Here is a 27,388-nt window from a genome sequence, read left to right as displayed (position 1 = left end):
ACTTCCGGCACAAACAGCAGCTTAATGCTGCTCGAAAACTTAGAAACTGTCCTTTATTACTGCTCCTTGTCTCTGCCCCCGCCTGCTCTCGTCTCTCTAAGAGGCGACGTGCAGTTTATCTCGAACGAGTCGCAAAGGAAGCTGGGTTGTGGCTTTTCTGAGAAATAAAAAGTGATCACTTCATGTTCTGAGTCAGTTTGGAAGAACAACGATGAACTAGTGGAGCCATGGCTTCTTACTCAGAAGATTTGACTTGTTCTATTTGTCTGACCATCTTCACTGATCCTGTAATCCTCTTCTGTGGACATTCATTCTGCAAAGAGTGTATTACACTTTCTCTGAGTTCACAGGACCAGTGTCCACACTGTCGAGCAACTGTTCCAACTGAAGGGAAATGTCTTCTCACCAATCATATCTTGAAAAGTCTTGCTGAAAAAGCAAAAGAAGCAGAGAAGCTAAAGAAAGAGGTAAGTTTGGGATCTTCAAACATTTTGGAAACACTTGTTTCATTAGTTTTTATGTGTCAACTCTTATATATTCAATTGGTTTATTGGTTCAAAGGTTGCTGATTGGCTGTGTCCAGAGCATGAAGAAAAGCTGAAACTGTTCTGCGTCACAGATCAGCAGTTAGCCTGTATCATATGTCGAGATGGGGAGAAGCACGAAGGACACAAGTTTAAGCCAATCAAAGAAGCAGCTGCATCTCTGAGAAACGAGTTAAAGATATTTGTGCAACGTGTTTCTGGTGATATCCATGATATGGAGGGAAAAGCCAACACACAGAAGAAAGAAATAAGAAAAACCAGGGGAGAGGGCTTGTCAGCTGGAGTCTCAAATCAGCTCCCAGTTTGAAGAGATGCACGAGTTTCTGAGAAAGAGAGAAGATGAGATAAAGAACGAGCTGAAACGTAAAGAGGAAGATGCTGTTGAGGTAATGACTGAGAGGTTAAATGCTATAGAAACAGCTTCATCTGAGAGCAGAGAGCTGGTGGAAAAGATGACATCAGTCCTGAAAATCCCAGAGTCTGATAAGTTCTTAAAGAGCTGGACTGATGATAAGAGCACGACGGCTGCAAAGGACTCATTTTGGCCCAAAGGAGGAAACCTTCGAGTGGTGACTAACTCTCTCTGTTTGGGGCCTTATGAAAGTCACCTGCAGTTCTTCATGTGGAAGGAGATGCTTCAGGTGATCCAGCCCCGAGCGGAAAAGGTGTCACTCGAGAGCAACAGCAGTGATTTAACTGTGTCTGATGATGGACGAATTTTGTTATGTACTTCTCAAAACAACCAACTTCAATATTGTCAACATTCTGGAAGTTACAATTGCCAACTATGTCAACAAAGGGACTATGAGCATACAACTTCTAGACAATATGCTTCTGCGTTCAGTGTCAACAATTTCTGCTCAGTGCATTACTGGGAGGTAGATGTTGGAAATATGAATTATTGGGAACTAGGACTAGAAAAGAATTTCCTGAAATATGATTGCACAGCTGTGGGGTTCTATAGGGTCAACGGGCAGAAATATTCTACCGTGCAACTGAACTCTAGGCCTCAAAAAATTGGGATTTATGTAAACTGCTCATCTAAGGAGCTCTCCTTCTATGATGCAGACACCATGAAACATATTCATACTATGGCCTGCAGTGACACATCAATGTCAGCATATTGTAAAGTTGCTATTAATTCAGGTTCTAAACAGAAACTGATAGTGTGCTGGTATTAAACTGTGGGACGATGAAAGAATAGGACACGCTAGAGACTTGTAATAATCAAACAAAGAAAATGAGAAGATACATTTTATGAGAGTTGGTGAAGTGGTGTAACTGGAGGTTTTCTAGCTCTTCTGTAATCACAGTGTCATTTTTATTATATTTAGTCATACATGACACATTTGTCAGAGCATCAAAGTTACATTTTAGAGGCCGTGTCAGAGCTGCTGAAGTAATTGGGTTGTTATGCTGCAAGCTGAACAGAGTATAAGAAGGATTTGAAATCATGAAACTGTTAAATCACTTCATACTAATTTGAGGTAGTAGACGTAGCACCTGAGGACTGTGCGTGTGATTTAGTGAGTTAGTATTTAGTTAAAGATAAGGATTTATTAAGTCAGTTTGGTGCTAAGAGTTTTACACATTTTGAAGCATTCTGAAAATTTGTCCAAAACAATAGTGAAATACTGTGGGTGGTTGTTCTCTTTAGCACTTTTCTGTGTATATATTGTTTTCTGCTACTATTAGTCATCTGCATGATATGATATAATACACTGCAAAATAATGATTCTGTCAGATAATAATTATGAAAGGAGAGTATGCAGTGGTAACTTCATTCATGATTATATAGATATAGCGGTAAGAAAAAGCCTTTATTTATTTTCTTGAGTTATGGTGTATCACTATAAATGTACTCTTTTATATATTTTCTTATTGTTTGAAGGTGTTTGCATATTGAGATTACTTTGTACAAACTGAACCAAAATACTGTACTATAATTTGGAAGTGATAGGTGTGTTTTAATGTTTGGTGGTGGAGTGTCTGTTCTTTATATTTCATTTAATAACCATGTATCTGTTTAGCAGTAAGATATTATAAGTCAACTTGTAAAAACTGATTATTTACTCAAATATTAAAGAATGTGGGCAATTTCTATGTTTTTCCTAATTTCAGTCTGATACTGTCAATGTTCATGTGGCTGACAGAGATGAAACATCAACAGATAAATAAAGATTCAAGATTTAACGAAACAGTGGAAAAGTACATGATCAGAGACCTAAGACTGAGAAATAAAGGGCAACATGATACAGCAAGGGAAAGGAAAGATGATTATTTAAATAATAGATTTAAGTAAATGTAAACCAGTTCAAATTTGCTATGCAAAGTCTCATACTGGACACAACAACTCTAGTCAGTGCTGTATTTGTCTCAAATCTCATCAACATTGTATTTTAGGAATCTCTCATCAATAAAATTAACAAGCTCTCAAGAAAGAAAGTGTACCAAGGATGATGATCTTTTAATCTTTGTCATTATAATAATACTGGTAGGAGAGTTATAGAATTAATACAACAACAAATTAAACTTTAAACAACGTGTTCTGCATTTGCTGTATGATTTTGAATGCTGCTTCCAGAATTTGTGTTTTCATACGTTTTCCACTCATGCACTGTTTTCTTTTACGTTCCACGTTCCTCTTTATGTTCTGTCTCTGTGTCACCACTGGAGGGTGGTGTTATCCAAAGTCTGCTGTTGCCGTGAGGTTGATGTACAGCTCTCAGTCTCTGGCTTCGTTCCAATGTGTAGAAATGATGTGTCTGCCAGATATGCTTAATAAAACTTTATTGGCTCCATCAAACACTCAAAGGTTCTGTCATGATTTTTTAGATTACCTGAAACTTACTGAATGGTGACATTAATAAATTTTCCATCCATGCATTTTTCTTTTATAATTAAGATAACTGAGACAAGAGCATTGTCTTAACCATGTATGTACCGTATATATACGGCTATGATTCACATTTATCTTTTATTATGTATATTGGTGTTCTGAAGGTTTTAGATACAGTGATTAGATACAGATTGTGGAGTTCTGACACCACCTCTCCTGTTTTGATGCAGATTCGTTGGTAGAGGTGATGTCCACCCACTAAGATCTGGGTCTTGTACAGGTTACTGCCTTAAGCTGTCCACTGTGTGATCACATTTTTATACGGTGGACAAAATTATTAACACCTGACAGAAAGTTCCAGCCTCTGTCTTCTCTGATGTAGGAATTAGTTGCTTTATCTTGTGTTGCATCATAGTTGACTGAAATTGTTGGGTGGTACCTGTGAACCTTGTGTGACAGTGACCAGGCAAAACTATCATGTAGACCTGAACTGCCATGGGAGCACCCTAAGTGGCTCTAATAACTAGACAGTAACCCATATAGAACCCATCCACCTCTCCCCGTTACAGCGGCAACTCATAGAGTTACCTCATTCAAAGAGCACTTGATAATGTTTTGTCCCTCATGAGGGTACTTTACAGGGTACCATGATATTTTCTTCTATGAAAGGGCACCCATGAGGGTACAGATAGTAACGTTTAGAGGCACTTCATCCTGATCCAGAAAACAAAAATACACATCTATTTTCCCCTCAGTGCATAAGTTAAATACCTACAGCATATCCAGCTCGACTGCGCTGATCTAGAGCTGTTCATGTCTGACAAAGTGGTGTCCCCCTAATGAAAAATGCATGTTATTTTCCATGCAGCTACTGATGATGAACTTGTGTAAGTCATCAGATTTTCTTTTTCTGGTGAAGCCATGCAGCCATAAAAATATTGAAGCAATAAGGATTAATGATGTGTTTTGAATGTTGTTGCAAAGTCAGGAGAAAGATGCAACAAAGGAATAACTGAGTTAGTAACTGTCCAACAAGGTGAGTACAAGATGCGGGCCTTCTGTTTTGTAGAGAGAGCATCAGACTTGGGTGGACATGCAATTAAACAGGCTTCAAAAGCTCACCTTGTGCATTATGTGATCTCATTGAAGTGTGAATGTGGGTACGCAGGATGTGAGGATGCGTGTGCATATGTAGGTGGTCTCATTGTACCTCTAGGTCCACAGTAAGCTACTTCATTTGTCCTGTAAGAAACTGCTGCCTGGTTAACCATGATTAATACCTACTGAATAGTTATCTGTGGTTTCGGCTGTGAGGCGCCAGGTCTACTGTTGTGAACCAGCACAGTATCTTCATTAATCAAAGTGGGAGCTGCTGTCTAGTTAGCATTCATCATGGGCTGTATTATGATATTCAGATGATTCAGTGTGCAGGAGTGTGTGTGCTGAGCTGGTCTGGACAGAGGGAGAAGGGGGGAGTGATGGGTGAACGGGCCAAAGAAATCAATGCATGTGGGGAAAGGCTGTTCTCAGCAGTAAAGGGTTCGAGCTCAGTAATCGAGTCTTTCTCTGCAGAATTAATGAGAGGGCTTTTCATGCTGTACAGGCCTTCAAGATCTGTTGACTTCCGACTAAACACTGGTCTAACAACGGAGGACAAGGTGATGTAGGGCCAGGGACTTAGAGGGGATGATAAAAACCAGACAAAAGTAGCTGAGGAGCACACGGCTGTGGCCTCCTCACAAGCACACACGGCTTAAAAAGACAGGAGAGAAAGCAGATGTCAAGTCCTCATCCATACACAGTACAAGTACACAGTTAAACAGTGATAAAATACAGTGATGGAGTCTTTCGATTGGAAAAATACTCTATTATTTTCTATTATTTCTATTTATTTCTATATACTCTACTATGTTGTTGCCTGTGTCACTGCTGTTCCTGGTGCATTATCGCTACCAAACCAAAAAAAGGAATGAGTCTGATGCATGTCTGAAACAGACAAAAACTAGACCTATTCCTAAACATCGCTCCAATGTGCTGCTGGTTTTCCTGTCCTGTTGTCCATTGTTGTATAATTGTTTTGCATGTTTTTTGTTGTATTTCCCACATTTAAACATGAAATTATCTGGAATATCTTATGATTTCTACAGGTTCTGGAGGACCTCTTTGGTGAGGGATGGTATAATCTTGACTACCACGCTCTTTACTGCCCCAGCTCTAATGTAACAGTCTGAAGTCCATTCAGGTTATTGCTCTATCTGTATAAAAAGGAGATGGGGAGGCTGTGAGGAACCTTTACAGTATTTCTTTATGAGAAACAGGCACTCATGTGCATTACATGGTGTGGATAATGTGCCGTGTAAAAATGAAGGATTGCTTACAGTTGAGTGATGTAATACTCCACAAATAATCCTGTTTATGTTTGATGAATATTGCAGTCTGAGTCTGTCCCTGGCATCCATCTGCTTTATTGGGCACAGAGCACCTGCTGTTGGTACAGTACAGTGGAGTGATAATACTAACAGTATTAAACATATTTTTAGATCCAGAGTAAGAGAAGAAAAAAGTCGTCTTTACAAGCAGACGTCTCGTTTGATGGCTGTGCATCCTTCACTTTGATGTGCAGAGTGTTGGAAGAAGTTTACCAAGGTTCAGGTAGTTCTCCACATTAAACACTAGAGGGCCCACTCAGCTCTCTCTACTGTCTTCTCAGTCCGTCACCCCCCCAGCATGAGATATTAGTTGTCCCTCTGAAAATTGCCAACGATTTTTCCCTGTTCTTTGTAATTAAAAGGCAATTACTCAGAGGAGACAGAGGATGCAGTATGTATTTGTGTTGGCTTTTTGTATCACAGGTATACACACTTCTTGACTGTTAACTGGAGGTAAGTATTATTGCTTTTACATTGATCTCAGTGACAGATAACAGCTATACCACAATAGAATTGTAAATGGAGAATGGAGCTGGAGACAATTAGCTGAGCTTGTTGTGGCTTCAGGAAACAGAGAGCTAAAGGTAAGAATAATAATCTTAAAGTAGAAAATAAAGTAGAAGCAGAAGTTTTTACATTTGCTGTAACTCAGCTCGAGTAACGTGCAAAAGTCATACATTAATATGGATTTTTACCAGAATATATTTTTTATGTCAACAAAATATGACAATATATTAAATATCAAAGTAGGCATTGTTATATATGCTACATAAAACGTGCTGAGAGATGAGGTCTATTTCCGATTTGTGGTTCTTTGAGACTTTAAATTGTTTCCCAAATTGTAAGTACGGTTCGGTACAGTATGTTTGCATCAGTACAGTTTGGCTTTTTCAACTTCAGTAAATGATATTCAGAACATGACACCTAATTATGCAGTCACACAATAAAAAGCAATAAATGCATTGCACTTCTTACACTTAATAAATTAAAATAAAGCATTTTTAATCACACACAGACTTTTCTGACAAAAATTAAAGCCGACATGACATGTTACATACAAAATTTAAAATGTTAAATATGATGTAAAAATTCAAATTCATACACGATAGATTTCTCCTGGGATGTAAATACTCAACTGTCCCTGTAGGTTTTAAACCTAACACTGTCTAAACCAACCACACTACCTCACTCAGTGATCTGACTTCTTTCTCCTCTCCTTCATTCCTCCTTCACCTCACCCCCCCTCTCTATCTCTCTTGGTTCAGTGTGGAGGTGCGAGTCTCCTTGACCTCTCCCAGCCTCGGCAGACACTCACCACCAGAAGGGCAGCCACCAAACACACCCAGCAAAGGGGCGCGGTGTTGTTTGCGTTCCAGGTCACCTCAGCTTCTCCTGCAGCCAGGGGCAGGGACAAAAAAAAAAAAAGGTTATACAAAAAGAACGCAGTATATCACAGAGTTGATCTTTGTGCTTGCACATATATACGTCAGCAGCCATCTTTGAATGTCCTTCCTGAGTGAGACACTCGAAGAGTATGAGTGTATGAGTGTCAGCCAACTTCCCTTAAGAGTAAAATGTAAGCTATTTGACAGCTGCGTATCAGACTGATGGATCAGAGGTTTAACAGGCTTTATTGTTGGCTACTGTGAGATCTGGCAACAGACTCCTAATGAAGACGTCCTGGGATGAGTCCACTGAGACACAGCCCACAGAGAGGACATTGATCAGAGCCACCAGACTGAAGAGGCACATTTACAGGGACTGGTAAAGGTAAGAGGATAGAACTGAGAGAATTCAATCACCTGATTCAATCCAGTGGTTTCATTTAGTTTGCACAATATCTGGGAGTGTGATCTGTCCCTCCTGTCTCTGTCCCATTTTGTGTGTGCGCGACAGAAAGGAGGAGGTTATCCTTAAACATATTAGAGCAGGTGCAGCACATTGAAAATCCATTCAGTGTTGCTGTCACAGCAATTCTGTTCCACTGAATTAAGAGGGGTCAATCCCACAAATCAAGAGATTATGCTGCAGGGAGAGAGGCCTCACTGCTCAGTAGTGTAAATACAACACTACAGTCTCAGTAATGTAGTGAAGGCCTAAGAGTTAATACTGTAGGTAGAAATGGTAGAAACTCACCTACTGCGCATGTTTTTACTGCCAGCATAGAAATTAAGTAAAAGTATTTTACACTTTGATATTAAAACGTGAACATTCCCAACATTTTATTTTCTCATTCACATAGTAGACTCACTTGGTAACAGCGTTTCTCAAACACAGGATTAGTACACACACACACACACACAGCCACACACACACTTGTGCGCACAGTAAACCCCGTCTTGCGTGACCATGCGGCTCTTGCTCTCTAGTCACGCTGGCAGAAGGCGAGATGGTTGTGATTGTGCTGAGTGGAATGATCTTGAGTTTGGGGACCTTGGCATCCATCACACACTCACACATATACACTGCAGTAACCCTGCGGCTCAGGCCGCTTAATTATTACACGACAAGCTAATCAATAGCAAAGAGGCTAATCCTATTTCATCCCTTCATATTCATTTATGCTGGTGTCAGATTTAAACTACTTGTGCTGTGATTCCCATCAGATTGTGTGTGTGTGTGTGTGTGTGTGTGTGTGTGTGCGTACAGCTCTGTGTTTGTGTTTTGCTGCAGATGCATATGTGCTTATTACGATATGTAATGTTGTAATTAATAATTAACAGTAATTAAATAATTTCCTGGTTTACAGTATTTTAGTATTATTCAGCCTTCAGGAGAAACACGTGGTGATGTAAATGTGTGGTAATGTAGGCCCACGTGTGCTCTACTGTACATACTGTATTATATCCCAACTCCTGCATCTCACCCACTCACTTCACTCTGTAATTGAACTCAATTACAGAATGCAGCCATGCTTTCCAGGCTGCAGCATCTCAAAGGACTACAACAGTGCCTCGGTACTGCGCGATTCACAGAATATACCTACAGCTGCGTCTGATGCAGGCAGGGTTTCAATTTACTGTGCAGCGTTGACCCCTCCATTGTACACGTAATGAAATACAGAGCTCAGCTGTCAACACTAAAATTTTAATCTCATGTAGTGTTGTCAGATTTTCTCAGTGGGTTTTTAGTATAAATTGCTGCTGGTGCTGACCACAGAGGGGACAATAAATGTGTGCAAACACTCATCTTCTACTTTCCTTCAGTGTGTTTATTGTCTATTGAACGCGATAATAGTTCAATTAAACTATTTCTAAAATCGCTGACAATGTCTGATCCCACATCTTCTGAGCATTTGTGGCGAGTGTGATTATATATTTGATCTCTATCATGAACTCTCTACAAGTCATTTTAAAAACCCACAGGGAAATCACTCTGCAGGATGACTACATCAAAAGTTTAGACACCATGTCAACACGTGGCCTCTATTTTGATCTATAAACCTGTGTCTTTTCCTGCAGCTTTAACTTCTTTATTACCATTTTGATATCTCTCATAGCTTTTGACTTCTCATTGATTTCATACAGTGATGTAGAGGTTTGTGTCATTGTGTGAATGCACATTAATTGCATCCAGTCTAGTAATGTGATGCTGTGTTTGGTTCAAGAATCCTTGAAAATGTCTTCACAGAATAACCTTGTGCATCAAACACAACAAGGTCTCGTATTTGACTAAATGCAAACAGATTTAGTTAAAACTGCGTCACATGCAGATCGGGAACGTAGCTGCAAGTATACGGTATACTGTACCTACGCCCTGATTAGGTCCTTTAGGTACAGACTTTACTTGATTGGTGGTGGATTATTCTGATATAAACTTACAATGATACAGAGTATAATAAAGAGGCTACAGGGAAAGACATGAAGCACTTTTTCACAGATGTACTGAAACCAAATAGAGAGAGAACAAAGTCGGACTGTTGACGGAGTGATCTGGACCACAGCCAAATGGTCTGACGCTGAGTGTTTCCAAGATTAGAAACCAGCTACTCACTTTTTCCCCCCCTCAGTCTACTCCCTCTCTTCTGGTTCATTTCCCTGTCATCACAAAGACACTCACACATGTCCGCACAGGCCCTTCCTCTCCATGCAATCTTGTTAGCACACAATTTTAACTCTGCATAGAGATTTCAATCAAGACAAACTACTTATTGTCTCTCCAAGACATGCAGAGGATTTTACTGTAAATGCTTTGCAAATCATGTGAAATATTACAAACCAAAATGTGTGATTTCCCATTAGTTATAGTGCCAAATAGAGAGGCACGGTAAATAACAGCTCAGAGGGGCTTGGAATGAATCACTTTGCCTCACTGCATGGTTTACAGCTCTACAACACCCACACCAAAACACACTTGTTAAACAATCTGTTGAAGGCCAAGGGCTGGAAGCTATATGTAGATGATGTAGACAGTGGTTTCTCTGCAGAAAGGTGTTTTATTCAACTTAGTTGTTTATACTGAAGAGATCATAAAGGGGAAAAACTGTGGTAGGGAAGGCAATTTTGTAGTCAGAGAAACACTGAAGGAATCGATCGCACATGAGCCAAATAATTCACCAATGCCATGTTTGTATGTGGCATTTTGACTCTTTGTGTATGTGACCTGCAGTCACGCTGTGGTGCGTAAAGCAGATAACAGCTCAACTGGTGGTTGAGGATTAAAGATAGTGTTCAACCCTGAGGGCCTTTAAATAGACCACACTCATCACTGACTGTATCTCCGCTGGCCTCTTTACACAGAGTGATCCCAACTCTGTAAAATTCAACCCCACACCCTGGTCCACCTCATTGTCCACGAGGTGATAAGTGGGACTGTAGGCTGTTAGGTATACCATTATATACCATGTATTTTATAGCTGAGGTTATTCAACTTTTCAGCCCGTGACCCAAATAGGAATATTATTGTCTGGCCCCAGGTCTCAGGCTTATTAAAATATATTGGTTTTCGTGACATCAAGGGACCCACTGCCGGCTGAGTTCCTGTGACCTGTTTTGGTTCCTGATGTAAAGTTTTAGAAATTAAGTTTAACGAGATACTTGACTGGCTATTATTACAGTATACAGTACATTATCATCCTATAAACTTTTATTTTATTGGATCAACAGGTCAGTTCAGTATGATAATGAAGCAGATTAGACGCTTAGAGCTCTGCTTTAAAAAGACAGATGCTACAGAGATCGACTTTTTCAAGAAGGTTGATGCAGTTCTTACTTAGTATTGTTGTCAAAGATCTCAAGAATCCAAAATCAAACTAGCCTAAAAGCATATCTTATCAAAAGACCAAAATTCTACAGTGATATTTATGTGAGGTAACAAAAATCATGAATGTTGTTGCCTGTAACAAAAGTTTTGTGCTTGTGTTTCTTACTGACTTTACATTTCTACTTCAGCTGTGGGTTAAAAAAGTTCCTAAATGTAAACTAAAACTAAAGTTTGCGTGTGGTGTGAGGCATATGGTGTGTTCCCAGGAGACAGACAGTAAAGATCACAGCTCATTGACTTAAATGGAAAAAAAGATGCCATCAACACCACATAACACTGGCTGCAGGATGTCATGTCACACCTCAATCTCAAACAGTCAAGGCTGTATGGAAAATGGAGCACGCCAATGCAACAGACAAGAGACAATTCAATTCAATTCAATTTTATTTGTATAGCGCCAATTTACAACAGAAGTTAACAAACCCTCTAACTATAAGCTTTATAAAAAAGGAAAGTTTGAAGTCTAGTCTTAAATGTAGAGAGGGTGTCTGCCTCCCGAACCTGAACTGGGAGCTGGTTCCACAGGAGAGGGGCTTGATAGCTAAAGGCTCTGCCTCCCATTCTACATTTGGAAACTCTAGGAACCACAAGTAAACCTGCAGCCTGGGAACAGAGAGTTCTGCTTGGAAGATAAGGAACTATGAGGTCTTTGAGATAAGATGGAGCCTGATTATTAAGGGATTTATAAGTGAGGAGAAGAATTTTAAATTCAATTCTGGATTTAACAGGGAGCCAATGCAGAGAAGCTAACGTTGGAGAAATATGATCTCTCTTGCTAATTCCAGTCAGAACTCTGGCTGCAGCATTTTGGATTCAACTGGAGGCTTTTTAATGAATTATTGGGACATCCCATTAATAAGGAATTACAATAGTCCAGTCTGGAAGTAACAAATGCAGGGACTAGTTTTGCAGCATCACTTTGGGACAGGATGCTCCTAATTTTAGCAATGTTTCTTAGGTGAAAAATGTACGACAGTAGACAGTAATGTATGTATAGCTAAAAGGTAATTTTACTGAGCATTTGGGTGATACTGTACGTGGTAAATGTCAAGAAGTGGTAAAACTGCCATATACAGATAGGTACAATATCAAACTAACAGAAAAAAAGGCAGCTTAGTTAGAGTGACCCAACAAGCAAATGGCAAAAATAGCTAGAGACCTGGTGATTGAAGTGAGTAAATAAATGGGATGAAAAATGAGGCTGGGTTAAAAACAAACCAACAAAAAACAGTTAAAGACATCAAGACAGGTGGTCAAACAAATGGAAACCAATGGGTAACACAACAGTTGTATCATGGAGCTAATTGCAGTGGCTGAGCTGCAGGTGAGTGAGTGGGTGGAGAGAGAAAAGGAGGGAAAATTGGAAATTGCATGGGCTGTTTGAGTGACATTAAGTTAGACCGAAAGGAGAGAGTGAAGAGAAGGTGTGTATTTGTGTAAATCAGGAACTGAAGGAAGAGGGAAAAGACAGAAAGACCAAAACCTAGATCCAAAACATGAGAGAGGCAAAGCTCTTTTAGATCAACAGGGAACTTTAGACATCAGATTTTTACAGGTATAGGTTTAAAATGAAATAAATCCACCTACATTTAACATATAACGTTTTTAAAATTATAGTTTGAAAAGCAGTTTCAATTATTGGGTACAACATGTCAGGACAGTCATTGAATAAATATTTCTGTCTGGACCACACTGGTCAACTGACAGACAAACAATGTCACCCCTAGAGTCATGTCAGTAAAGTGTTTGAAACATCTCTAAGTGTATTTTCTCCATCTGTAAATGCACCACACCAAGGTGGTTTCCAAAGATCCCGTGAACAGAAAGTGCATTCATCTGTTCTGCAAAGACTTTAGCTTGGTGTTAATACAGACAAGACCATGCTGAGCTATTGAGTGCTGCATAATTTATTAGATTTCACGAGGGTGATTATTTCAGATTGAAAGAGATGTGATCCTGAATTGTTCTGCTCCGTTGCTCGGTGTGAAATGAGTAATGAGCCTGCGGACTGGAGGCGGAGCTGACTGGACAGGCAGACCAGACACATAAAGCCAAGAAGCAATCGCATGGGGAGACACTGCTGCGTTAAATATGCGCTTCAAATTGGCATCCAGAGTGTTGAAAATTGAGATATTGTCAAGGAGGTTTTGAATAACAGATCGACTTTTGCAGGGGTTTGCACTTCTTTGGAAATGACTGCACACCTTGGTACTCTTTATCCCTAAATAAAAAGGTTAAACCAAGAAGTCTTGTGCTTCTTGCTGGGCTGGAACAACAACATACATCTGTACATTTAGAATATTTTACAGATATAAAACAGAAGTAGAATGAGCCCCACTCCTCATTTCCTCTCTTTGCCCTGAAGATGCATGTGTGGCCCATGTGCAAACACTCTGAACCTCACTGTAAAACAGTGGATGTGACTGGGACAGATGTGCTGCAGTCTTGTCACAGACACACAGAGAGAAAGCAGAGAAACAGGGAAAGTAATGGGCACAGATTCTTCACTTTAACTCCTTATCGATTTCTCTTGTCTCTGCCTTGCTGTTGTCCCAGTCACTCTGCTGCAACGGACCTGACAGACAGAGAGGAACTGTGTCTCAGCCATAACATCGGGAGGGAAAAGTTAGTAAGAGACAAAAAGTCTGTGTCAACCTGTGCGTCTGCCCGTAACCTCTGGCTCGTACAGTTCACACCAAGTCAGCACGTTTGTTTTTTGGTTACCATAATAATTATGCCACATGGTGACGTGATGATAACTCACAGCCTGACAGTGTTGAACCACTGTAGTTATTGAGCTAACTCAAAACATGCACACACCATACACTGCATTATATTTATACAATGTTATTATTGATAATGAACATGACAATCTGTCATTCTGCATGGCCACAGCTGAACACTTTTACTTTTATTTTATCATGTATTTGGTTACCTGTGACATACAGTAGGTTAATCACACTAAGCACAGTCATTTAAGTTATATTTGGATTTGTATTACTGACAAGTTATTGACAAGTACATTTTACACTTGCATTTTGCTATGGATATTAGTATCAGAGAATTAAATTTGATGTCATAACCAAACTCAAACTGCACATCTAACAACAGTCGACGTTGTAGAAATTTGGCCTCATGCAGTAGTAAAATTAGTCCAGTGTGATCAGACTGTGGGAAAAATCAGGCTTAATCTGAACTGTGTCTGTCCATCCTTAAAAAAAGACAAAAGCAGATGATACCCCAAAGCTAATAAGCTAGGTTAGCTGCCTCAAGCTATCTCATTTCTGCACTCTCCAGCTCTCTAAAAGGTCAGCGCTGTCAGGACAGCATGCCGTTGTTCACACCTGTATTCAACCAAAGTTGAACCTAACACAGAGAAAAGTAAAGTTTGATCCTCAGGTTCTGTGTCAGCCTCTCCTCCCCCTCAGATGTGTTGCCAGGTTTGCAGACTTGGTGTCTCACTACTTGTCTTTGTGTTGTTATGCCAAGCCGATTCCTCAAGTGCTGCTGTGGGACAGGTGTTGGGAAACAGAGGCCACAGTGGGATGTCTTGGCTCTACCCAGCAGAGTTACCCTGAGAGTTGGCATCAGGTAAACACTCATCAGCTGCATAGCAATGCTTTGCCAGCTGTGGAATACCCCATGATCTTTTTCCTTCAGTTACTTTCACTCTATCTTTGCCAACGTAAGTTTTGTCTCATCCTATTCATATTTTTGATGTATTAACGTAAGGCAGGTAGCAGCAAACAATCATTAATGTGATGTATCTGCAACCACCACTAGGTGCAATGGTGGCAGTGGCACAAATGCAGTCATGAAATTTGGGTGGGAGAGTTTTTGATCTTAATGCAATGCAATGCCAGATAGTTTGGATCTAAACAACAAAACAATATTTAATTACACAGCATTGTTACAAAACACCAAGTAACACATTTAGTCACCTTGATCCCCCATACAAATTTGCTCCTGGGTCTTTTCAAGACATCAGTCTTAAAGATTTTTTAACACTAAATATCCTCCATTATATTGGGGAGAAACTAGCCGGTCAAGATGGTAGCAGGCTAAGCAGAGCAGTCGAGGGTGTCCCAAACTAATCCTTTAAGGCTTAATGAAGTGGTAGTCAGACTACCCCAACACTCTCTCTGTCTCACTAATTTGCCACCATCCTTGTTGAGGCTTTGCCCACCAATCAGCTCTGTTAATTGCAGTGCAGCAGTTATGGACCCCCGATGGCTCACATTATCTTTATTTACCGGCCTAATTGTCACACTGATGGCAGCCTTGAATGGAGGCATGCAGCACCGAAGACGGATCACTCATTTCACTGCAACACAGGACACTGGGGACACACTATAACGTATAGAAGGATGTAGGAGACCAGGAAGAGTGTAAAGGGAAGAGAAAGTCAAAAGAATTGTAACAGAAAAGTTTATAGACTAAAATTAAGAGCTTAGTAAGATTATAAAAATGGAGCAAGAACAAGATAAAACAAAAGAGGAAATGGTGACTTTCATACTGTACTTCAGAAGAACGAGGTGCTGGACTGAGTCGGTGCACATGAAGATGTGGTGGAACATCAAAAAAGACAACAGAAGAAAAATGTGAGTGGAGGCAGCAGACAGCCAGGAAAAGGCAGCAGTCAGCCACCACTGAAGGCTAAAGTATTAATCTTCTCCAGCAGGAGTAGTGAGGTGGCTTTGCATATTAGCCCTGCGAACAGCAGCACCGCAGGCCTGTGTCCCTATAGCACCACGTATACACAGAAGTGCTTGGGCACGCACGTAAGTGCACACTCATACAGTACAAGTACAACTGAATCCAATCCTTCTTCCCACTGCTAATTTCAAGGTGCTTTGTCTTACTCTCCATGCTTAAATTAGTGTGTGTGCAAGTGTGTATGTGGATGTGTGTATGTACAAATGTGTGCGAGACGACGACGACTTGTCCACACAGACACTCGCAAACCTGCAGGTCCTTGTCAAATAGAAGAAGAACAAGAAGGAGAAGGCCCTGTGAGTGGTTGGTCAATGTACGTTGAGAGAGAGAGCATGTGTGAGAGTGTGCTACACTCAGACAGCACGTCGAAAGCTCTGATCATTCTCGATAAACACCAACACAGACAGTTGTGGTGTATGTACACAGACACATTTCACACATGCACACTAGAAAACATGATGGCTGCCTCCTGAGAACATGAAGAAAAGCTCCTAGGTAGCTTGTGAATCAACATTGATTGTTGATAAAATCTTTATGATAAGAATAAAATATGAGCATAAATATCAGCAGTCCTAATTTTAGCCGGCATGTACAGTGACACATTACCAGAAAACCCAAACAAATAAGACACAGTGTCTCTTAGAAATGACATTTAATAGAAGTAATTCAGCAACAGTAAACAAGTTTTGTGGATTTTTCATAATCCTTATCAACAGGGGACATTGTTTTTGCTGCATAGACATGATGATGGATCTCAGTTTCTTTGAGGACTTGAAACATTTGCATCCTGTATGTAGCAAGTGACTTTATAAAGTTTCTAAACAGTATGAAAAGGTCACAGAAACAATCGCCATTCACTTACAGTTAATCAAAACCACTGTGTCACCTTTATCTTAACTAGATAAGGTGTTTTCTTAAGTCTCAGTGCACTGAGCTGCGACGGCTACAGTAGAATTAGGTATTTGTTTAATTAAGGTAAAGATAATTAGATGATTAAGATATTAATGATAATGTAAGTGAGAAAATATGGTGATTTGCATACTACACACAGACTCACATGCTAGATAATTACACAGCAGTGTCACTTGTCCCCTATCGCCCGAGCTACCTTCCTTAGTTGTCTCTTCATATATCTGCTTGTCCTGTAACAAGCTGCGTGAGCGACTGAGCGCCCATTACTCTGCTAACTGCCTCCTCAGAAGCCCAACACAGCAGACACATGCTGGTAGTTTATACCACTCTGCCAGCCAGGGGAGGGGGTCTGTGTGTGTGTGTGTGTGAGTGTGTGTGAGTGAAAGAGTGTGTGTTATCACAACCTCACTGAAGGCTGGTGTGCTGTTGTGACACTGCGAACTCTCCCCTGTGCCCTACTAAGGTCTTTTTTACCAGGAGCTGAACAAACCTGTATGTTTGTCTCTCCTCTCCTCTCCTCTCCTCTCCTCTCCTCTCCTCTCCTCTCCTCTCCTCTCCTCCGTCCTTTATGTCCTCGCTAAATGCATCTATGAGCATTACTGTTGTTGTGGCTTTCTTGAAGGTGGATGTTTTCCTTTGGTTGAGTGTCAGAAACAGTGACAACCACTCTGGGGGTTTTTACACTTATGAAAAGACACACCGAGTCTCACACACACAGACACACACAGGCTCACACACATCAGACTGTGTGACGGAGCTGTCTGCTCCCTCCTGTCGCCTCATTTGTTTCTGCATCAGGCTGCTCTCAGAGGAGGCCTCGCTTCTGCCCTTGTCAGCAAACATCAGCTCGTTCTTTCTACTCCTCTCACTCTCCCTCCTCCTCCCACTTTGACTTTCTTCTCCCTCGATTCTTTATTTCTCTGCTCTCCATCTTGCTGCCCGTCGTTTATTTCCTCCTATCTCCCCTCACATCTTCCTCACTCCCTTCAGTCCATATTCTCGCTGTTCCAATACAGTAAATCTCCTCTTTATTAATCTCTTTGCACTCACTATCTCTCGTCCTATTGCTGTCTCTGTGGTTGAGGGTGTCAAAGTCAGTGACAGACAAAGATGTGGGCAAACCTCAAGTGAGTCTGAGGGCATCAAAGCCACAGACACAGTTGGAGTCGCACAAAGATGCATCACAGATTTTTCTTCTCTAAGTAAAGAACAGAAACACACGGCTGTGGTGTTTCGATTTCGGTTTTGTTTGTGTATGTTTGAATGAGTGCTGTAGGTTCTTTCTCCACTGCGGAGCAGTTCAAGTGTGAAGGAGGGTCAAGCCAGAGCAGCGAAAGCTAGTAAGGTATGAGCACAAGTGTGTGTGTGTGTGTAGGTGTGTGTGTTTAGGATGGAGCGATTGCTGGGGGAAACATACAGGCAAGAAAGAGAAGTGAAATTTACCGCTTCATCAAGTTGTTCAGTCTACACCCCACATGCAATCACTCACACGCACGCACACACACACACACTCAGTCAGTCACAGGGCACACACACTACCTGCCCTAACTATCCATCTAAGTACTTTATTTTATAGCTTTTACCAAGAGTACTGCTCCTACACATTTCAGCCTTCCCTAGTTTCCTGCTCCACGATGCACAGAGTGGAAAGATGGGTCAGCCATATCGCTTTTCCTCAAATAAGTCATTCGTCATCATTATTGTATTTCAAAGTTGATTTATCGTCATAGCGCACTTTTTTACCAATTTGTCATCTGTACTGAAACAGAGGAGGTCGGATTTGCTCGGAGTCTTTTGGTAAATTCTGTTGTTTTTGTTCCGTAAAGGAGGATTAAGATGTGTGACTTCAGGGAGCGTCGGAAAATGAACAGGGTGGAGAGGGAGGCCGACACAGTGACGCAGGGGGTGTAGTGGAATCAGTGCAGAGCAACAGCTTGCAGCTTCTTCTGTCTGCGTCTATGCAGGATGAAGCAGATTTAAAAGCCTGATAAAGAAACGCATTGTATTTTATTTGTTAAATTTACAGTTGACTAGATTTATTTTTAAATTTCAATCTTAACAAATACATTGATAAACAGAATATCATATAACATAATGTTCACGTTCTGATGTCTGGACTGAAACGACTGTAGAGTTTTTCTAATAAGAACGTATTAATATCCAGTACAGTCATAGGCTGTTTAATCTATAAAGTCCTATTCTGTCCAGAAGGGCTGACACAGCCTGTGGGTCTGAAAAGAAGTGAACTCCATATTTATGAATGAACTTCAGCTGGAGGAGAGAGTTTTTTTTTTAAACTGTTTCCCTGAAGCAGTGTGCAGCAGAAGCCTGTGTGTGTGTGTGTGTGTGTGTGTGTGTGTGTTTCTACCACACTGCCAGCTGTCTTGATGTCTGCTTCCAGCATTTTCAGTTAAGTATCAAACTGCACTCCTGATGTCATAAAGTAGATCTTGAAGCAATTCTGCCGCTCCAGTAACAGCTTGTGAAACTCTCTCTGTTTGTCACAATTCTTTTTTTTTTCCTCACCTGAGAGAGAATCACTGCTGCTTGAGGGCGGCTTTTTGTTTAGCGATGCAAATTTCTGCAAGGCATCAAAAAACACATCTACTGTAACACAGTGTGCAAGGTTTGTCTCTCTTATCACCTGCATGATGGTTTAAAAACTGTGGATGTCAAAACTTTGGCAAGTCTGACACCGTTCTGATGTCAGTTTATCTTCTGATATTCTATTAACTTTCCCTTAATGTCTTCATTGTTCAGACTAAGTAAACGTGCTTGTGGCCAAACAATTTACACACAACCTCACAGATGTAAAGAAACCACTGTGCAGCTTGTTAGTCAGCAAGTTGTTAGCCAATCACTTACAATAACTCATCTAGGTGGTGAATTTGTATTTAGATTTAACAGACTTACAGCTGCTTGATGTTATTTATGGTTTATATTAATAATTATTTAAAGTATAGATAAAGAAGTATAGTATTTATTATATATAAAGTATATATAATACTGCAATTCATTCATGACTCTGCAGGAGGTTTGTGCTGCTTGTCCCAATATACATTGTTGTTTTGCTTGAGCTGCATTTTTAAAGTTCCACAAAGATAGCATGACACAACAAATGTAATAAACGTTTTCACTTGTTTCCTTTTTAAGGATTTATTATATTATACGGATGAGAGCAGATGAACAAAGAGACAGAGGTATGTCTCACTTCCATCTTCCATCCCAGATTCAACCACTGTCCATGTCACCAATAACCAAACCACACCCACCTTTTTTCTTTCTTACCCTGTGTGATTGCTGTATGATTTTTATAATTACTGATCATAAGTGAAAATGACACCTGCCATTTCAAACTGCTCCTGCATCCTGTCCCCCTGCTGCACGTCTGGTGTAGGTGATGAGTGGCTGGGGTGTTAAGCTGAAGGTCATCCCCTGGTTATAGGTATAGATGACAGGGCTGTGCAGCTAACAATCACTGAGTTCAGTCCTATATGTATATGTGCACGGATAAGCGAGAAGATAGAGGGAAGAGCCAGAGAGACAGAGATAAAGCAGAAACAAAGGAGAAAGTGTGCAGAGGTGCTCGTTCCATAATGCCACATGTATGAGAGAGTACTATATAGCCAGTCTCTCTTTGTCTCTCTCTCTCTTACTTTCTGCCTGTCTCTCTCCGTGACTCTCGCTCTCCAGGAAAGATAGAGGGCATTCATTATCTGCCGGCCCGCTGGGACTTTCCTCCTCTTTAGGATGCATCCAGCAGTTTAAACCAGGCCAATCAGAGCAGTGGGGGAGGATAGGGTTAGAGTAGGAAGAGGCATGTGTGCGGTATGTGTGCTGGGGGAGATCTCACACATTTAACCTGCCATCCAGTCTCTCCACTGTAACCATGGCGATCCACTCACATGACGGGATGGCACAGCGGTGCACTGTATGTATGGCAGTTTTCCACCTTCTGCTCAACATGGACGCATTGCAGAGGTGAGAGTGGCTGGAACACATTACAGCCAGTTTGTGAACAGTCGGTGGAGTTCTCAAGCTGTGTTTGTAGCTTACGTCTAATAAAATCAGACTCTGCTTTCTTCTTGTAATACTTCCTCACTTATTTCAGGATTACATTTGTCAGCTCATCCAAACATGACACATTAAAAACTCTTCACACTTTACAAATATTGTACCTATTTACGTCTTTCCTTGTTTTATTTTTCACACAGAATGCACACAGAAAGGTCTGGCTGAGTATTGGTTGTGACAAGTAGAGAAATATTCACCATATCCCCATGATGTGTTTTGCTCTCTAAAATTATGCATTCTGCACATTGCTTTTTGTCATATAGGAGTTTGCACAGTTGCGATAAGATTAACAATAAATTAAATGTGGTTTTGGACAGATTTTTGAAATTGTTGTTTTAACTTTTACCTAAGCTAATGAACAGACATGCCCGTACCTAATCACTCACTTGTCCACATCTCCCCACTGAATTAGACGTTGACAGAGACAGTCCCCTGCCACATGTATGTGTGTGTGTGTGTGTGTGTGTGTGTGTGTGTGTGTATGCACATGCACTCATTCTATATGCATGCTTTTGCACTTGCAGTGTCACATTAATGTTAACAACACATTTATTCTGATTGTACACAGTAATGACTGACTAATTATTCCCAGCTTCAATTATCATTTCATTACTGGCTCACACACACACACAAATGTGGAAAACACTTCCACATAGTGAGGAATAAGTGCCAGCAGTTGTTCTATGCCACTTTCTGGGGCTAATTGAGGTTAATGAATGTAACTGGTAAGTAAAAACACATTAACTAGAATAATTAAGAGTACCATTGGTGTGAACATAAGTTCATTGGAAACACCACAGAAAATTACACAGCATATCAGACAGGATTTCCGTCCACTCTGTCAGAAATATGTGTGTTGATTGAGAATTTATGTGAGGCCATAAAAATAAAGTACCTTTCAGTTTATGTATTTGTTTTAGCACCTGACAAGATAATGGTGGTTGATCTTGGCAATGAATGGAGACACTATATGAATCAGACAGATAAAGAGATGGGCAGATAAGAAAAAACATAAAACAGGAATAAAACAGACAAACAGAAAGTTGAACAAACAACAAGGAGACACGTTAAACGCAGGCTAATCATGGGAAAAGGTACACATCTACCTGTTGAAGGAATCCCAAATTTGAAGCACAAACACACACACACACACACACACACACACACACACACTGGCTTGCTCACACGGATCACATACACTCCACAATTGGCCTGAAGACAGACAGGGAAAGATAGATAGAGGAGACTGACATCACATCCATTCAGATAAGAGAGTGCTGGGGGAGATAATAAGCGAGCACGGTGAGATAGACTCTTCTGATCAACACGATCCACCTCTGAAGAGTGGGAAGAGGAGAACACATGAAAAAAGGAGAGGCATATGCTTTTGCTGATGTTTTACTGTTAGCAATTAAGTTTCATTTGACTTATTCCCCAAGGTCTGATTTATGAATGAAACGTAGAAGGAAAGTTTGCTGCATTTGTTAGACAACCATAAAAACAGTGTGAGCAGTTGAAATATACAATTTTCCATGTTGCCATAGGCACGTCTCCTGTAATGGAGAGTTACATCCTACAGTGGGAGTGAGGACTTACAGAACATGGGAAGTTATTCAATGTGACAGCTTAACACATAAAGGAATTACCTATTTTTTACTTTACTTTATTAAATCCCCTTTGGCCAACTCCTCTGAAAAGGCCGTTAGATTTAAGGCAAAATGGGTGCAGGGCTCTGTGAAGGGGTCAGGGTTCAGTCTCTTGCTCAGGGACACTTTGACAAGTGGCCTGAAGGAACCAGGAGACAAACCTCTGAATCTGTGGTTCATGGACAACTACAGTAGCTTCACATATTTGCTGGTTCAGACCAGTTCAACATACAGTCTATGTAACTACTGGGTTTTTAAATCAAACTCAAACAGATGACCCGGCATGACAAATGAGTGCCTGAAAGCCATGATATGCTGAATGTCTTACACTAAAAACCTTTTCATTATAGGGGCCAAACGTTCTCAAGAGACCTCAGTCTGTAAATATGAAATAATAAAAATATGTATAATTTTTGATTAGATGTTGCATGTTAAAAGGCTTTATGTATAATTAAATCTATAGTTAAGAAGGACAGCCAGAGACTATACTATATTCTTTTGGCTTTGACTTAAAACCAAAGGAGACAGTCCACTTGCTTTGTATTGTTTGATATCTATTTGATATAAGAAGCATTTTGTGATACTTACTTTTAAAAAGTGCTATACATATATATTTTTACAGTAAAGCATCTACATTTACTTACATCTCTGTTTATGAGTCTACTATACGTAAACCATAGTGGATGGTTTCTTGTCTATGAGAGGCCACAACAGAAGCAGCTGTTGTGTACCTGATGAGGTCCTCACAACACAAAATGCTGCTGGAAAAATGTTTGCAGACTCAGGAAACTGAGGTTGACGTATTTGATAAGAATGTGCAGCGATACAGTGTAAAAGGAGTTCTGCTTACTAACATGAAACAAAATGAAGAAGATCATTGCCACTGTATAATGTGATCATTGATAAAACGCAAATTTTCACAATGTACAAGACAAGTATACTACTTTAATGATGCATGATATATTTAATAATGAAATTCTAATGTGGATATATTTGAACTGCTTTGTTAAATGTCATGGAGACAAAATGGCACAGTATGCATCCGCAGACGGTATTGATACCATTACTTGCATTGATCAACACATTTGTCACTTCTAGACATGTTATTATGCCTCTGCATTTGTGCGTCTGTGTATTTGAGTGGAAGACCTCTTGGCTGCTCTGCCATTGACTTTCACTTTGGCTGATACAGTATGTCAGTTTATCAGTCGATTGAATATCTACCAGTGCTTTATTTATGACTTGCTGAATGAAGTGTTGCTGCTTGCCTTTTCTTCTTCTCTGACGAGGTATGAAGAGAGACAAGTGTGCGTTTGTGTGTGGAGGATTGGAGGATGGGGGGCGAGCAAGAGAGGACAAGAGAGGCAGAAATCAATATTTTTTACTGAAAGCTCTTGTGTAGCAGGAGCAGAGATGGGAAGGAATAGGGGACGACATAGAAAGAAAGGAAAAGGGTTCAGTGTAAGAAAAGTCAGAGATAAAGGGGGATGGAAGGAGAAAAGGAAGCAGACAGAGCCTTTATTTTTCTTTGTCTGTTCATCCTGTTGGTAATTTTTTCCCCAATATCTGCAGCATTGGCTTTATTAGATTTACACAGTAAAGAAGTCCCCACAACAAACAGAAGACACTGCTGCACTCATTTCCTATTTAACTTAACAGCATCTTCATCTTTTATTGTTTATATTTCATTTTTAACTGACTTATTGTATCCAGTGTATTTGTGTGCTGCTGATTTTGATGGCTGCACATTGAGGTGCTGCTCAAGTGTAAAAACTATTAGATTCACTTCATTAAAAATCAGATGGAATTCAGATGTTGATCACACATCTTCTCCTACAACAAAATACATGGTGTCTCTTGGCTTGTGCGAGGACTTCTCTGCTATTCTTGAGCAGTCAGTAATTTGGCACAGTGTGTGGTTTGCGCATAGGAGTGTTCTGTAGCGTCAAAGGTTCTGTTTTCAAAGACAACCACTCCTACAACACACGACTGGCCTGATTCTATTTTCCAGTAAATCACACCAAACTACTTCATGGAATTCACTTCAATTATTGAATGAAAGCATATTACTGTCATTTTTCATTCCACAGTAAAAAGTTCCTTTCTCATTAATTTCCCTGTGCAGAATCTGCTCTTCTTCCCCCTGAGAAATGGGGAAATAAGGCCGATAAACAATTTGGACAGATGCTCCGTCAGGCCATGGCAGAGAAGTCCCGCTCCTTATTGAGATCAGCTTTTTACTTGCAACAGTAAGGTGTCTGTGGAAGCATTTGACAATGGAACGTGTAAATGCTGTAAATCTTCCTGGGTCCTGTCCTCTAGAGGGCTTTCTATACCGAAGATACAAAGATCATCCAACAAGGTGAAGAGCTAATGGTTGCAGGGAACACACTGATGTTACCGTAATGAAAGAAAGGTGAGAAACTCTAAATTTAATTTTGGAAGCATCAAAATCAAGGAGAACATTTGTCAAACTGCCACCTTATAGTGGTGGAGGTGTTTGCGTGCCTGAGTGACTCTAGGAACCATGTTGTCAGGGGCTTAAAACACCTGGTAGGGTTTCCCAAGGTAAACAGGTCCTAAGCGACTAAGAGCAGTTGGGACCTGGAAAGAGCCTGAATGTGTCTCTCTCTCACAACTGACCTGGGAATACCTCAATATTCCCCTGGAAAAGCTGGAGGAGGTGTCTGCTTAGACTGCAGCCCCCACGACCATGGATAAGCAGCAGAAAATGGCTGAGTGGACGGACAACATTATAAAATTATTTACAGATTAACACAAACAAAGAAGGAGCAAAAGAGAAGACATTTGTTTAAGCTTCCAGTTCAATCCCCAGACTGGAAGGATAAATTCTGATGAGATAAATGAAATAGCACTGTTGTCCTCATCAACACAACTGAATAAACGTGTGTAACTGTGTGAATGTGATTAAGGTCTTCCTGAAAAAAGAGAGGAGACCTCTCAGCAAATCACTTCTGAGTAAATAAAGGTCAACAAATTACAAATAAAAGCTTGTAAACTTTCCTCTGCATCATCAACTTATGACATAGTCTCACACAAAAACTTTCCCCTTACAAAAGAGTTTAGTGAGAAAGAGCACATTTTAAAATCTAGGTAATGTGTAGATATTATGATCTGACAAATGGACTCCAGTGCAAACTGCAGGACAGGTAGGTAAGATAACTAAAGCAGTCTTATTTTACTCTGGCTACAGGAACCTCAATAGAGACACCTTTTGTTTGAGTAAAACAAAAAAATAGGTGACAAATGTAAAAATCAGTTAGTGAACAAAGACAGAGGGACAGAATCAGAGAACGTAAGACAGAATAAAAGTGCAAATAAAAATAGTTTGTAGAGCACACACAAACAAACGAGTCAAACAAAGCACAAGAGCACGAAGCAAAGGTTTTGCAGAGAAGACGATCGAGCACTGAATGACAGTACAGGGGGTGTAAAAGTGCAGGAGCTGATTAGGATTAGGAACAGGTGAGGGGGGGTGTGGTATTAGGCTGAATCAGAACTAAGGGAAGGCAGAGCAGAGAGGTGGAGCTGGATATGAACACACAAGGACAACATAGTGAGATTTTCGGTACATCCCAATTCCCTTGATTCATCATTCCTCAATCCTTGTTTCCCCGGAAAGTTGTTTCAATGTGTGTCTGACTGACGGCTGATCCCGCTGAGCAGCTCTCACTTCAGAGGAGACGATGTCTCATGGCTATAAAAGCCCTGTTTCCTCAGTTCATCTCACTGTGTGTGTGTGTGTGTGTGTGTGTGTGTGTGTGTGTGTGTGTGTGTGTGTGTGTGTGTGTGTGTGTGTGTGTGCGCATCCCTCCATGTATGTGGGAGGGATGAAGACACAAGGAAATGTAGATGCAATTAAGGGAATTGGGAGCGTTTTCATATCCCTCTGCTGAGAAGACGTTTCTCTGTGCTCACCTTAAATCTTGGCTTTACATATGGGTGTATTGGAGACTTTGTGACACCACATCTACTTTTTAAGCCATTGTGAGGACACGAGTGCACAAACTGAGAAGGGACTTTTCAGTAAAACAGGAGACACTGTGAAACCAGCACCTAAACTTTTAAAATGAAATATTTTTCCAAATGTGATTCAGCATTTCATCCTCTAAATATTGAAATGGAATAACTTCCACTTAGTTGCACATTTTTCCTCAGCACAGAGGTGAAGAACAAAGAAAATGAAGCATGGGATTCATCGAATGGAAGATGATAAAGAGAAGAGAATCCAAAAAAAAAAAAAGAAAAGAAAAAGGATCAAGGTCAGGAGATAACAGGAGAGAAAGGGAAGAGTCAGGAGCCTTCCCTTCTTTAAAGAGCCATGTCAGCCAGTGCTGATGAATGTGGTCAAATATCAATACAGTGTGAATGATGATGCCTGACACCACACATACACACACACAAACACACACAGCTGCCGAACATTCACCGTCGTATGCACTCACAAAGCACTTTGTAAAAGTACCACCTCATTTTTTGATCCCTCTAACCTCTATTTCAATTTCTATATTAAAATGTCTCCCATTGTTTTATGTGATTTGGCACATTGCTCCTTGTTCTCCGATGTCAGCAGGTTGATAAATAAATCGATGTACATTAAAGGGCAGCGTTATCATATGCCATGACGGGCCGGTGTGTTCTGCAGCAGCTTGGTCATCTCTCATTCTGAGCCTCAGTCGATGTTCCCTAAAAGAAATCAGCGGAAAACTGATCTGATCATGTCCTGCATGCGTGTCATGTCATGTGTTGTCGGGTGTGACCTTTTGTGTTTTGAAAGCATATTTTTAATATTTCTAAATGCTAATATCCTGTTTGCAGCTGTGCAGGTTATAGGTTGTAGGTTATTCTAGGAATTGCAAAATAAATTGCAATGAAAAGCTTTTGTTTACAGACTGAAAGGTGGAGGCTGCAGCTTATCATGCACCGTTTTCACAAAACACAACC

The 27,388-nt window shown here is 40.5% G+C and overlaps 1 pseudogene; it reads left to right on the top strand.

Moving 5' to 3' along the window:
• The first annotated feature begins 122 nt into the window (after window positions 1-122).
• On the top strand, window positions 123-3,337 carry LOC113167755 (annotated as a pseudogene).
• Window positions 3,338-27,388: the final 24,051 nt, after the last annotated feature.

The sequence above is a fragment of the Anabas testudineus genome, chromosome 7 (assembly GCF_900324465.2).
Source record: "Anabas testudineus chromosome 7, fAnaTes1.2, whole genome shotgun sequence".
NCBI classification, from domain to species: Eukaryota; Metazoa; Chordata; class Actinopteri; order Anabantiformes; family Anabantidae; genus Anabas; species Anabas testudineus.
Note: the sequence above shows the minus strand (reverse complement) of the source record. Positions and strands in the feature narration are given on the sequence as shown.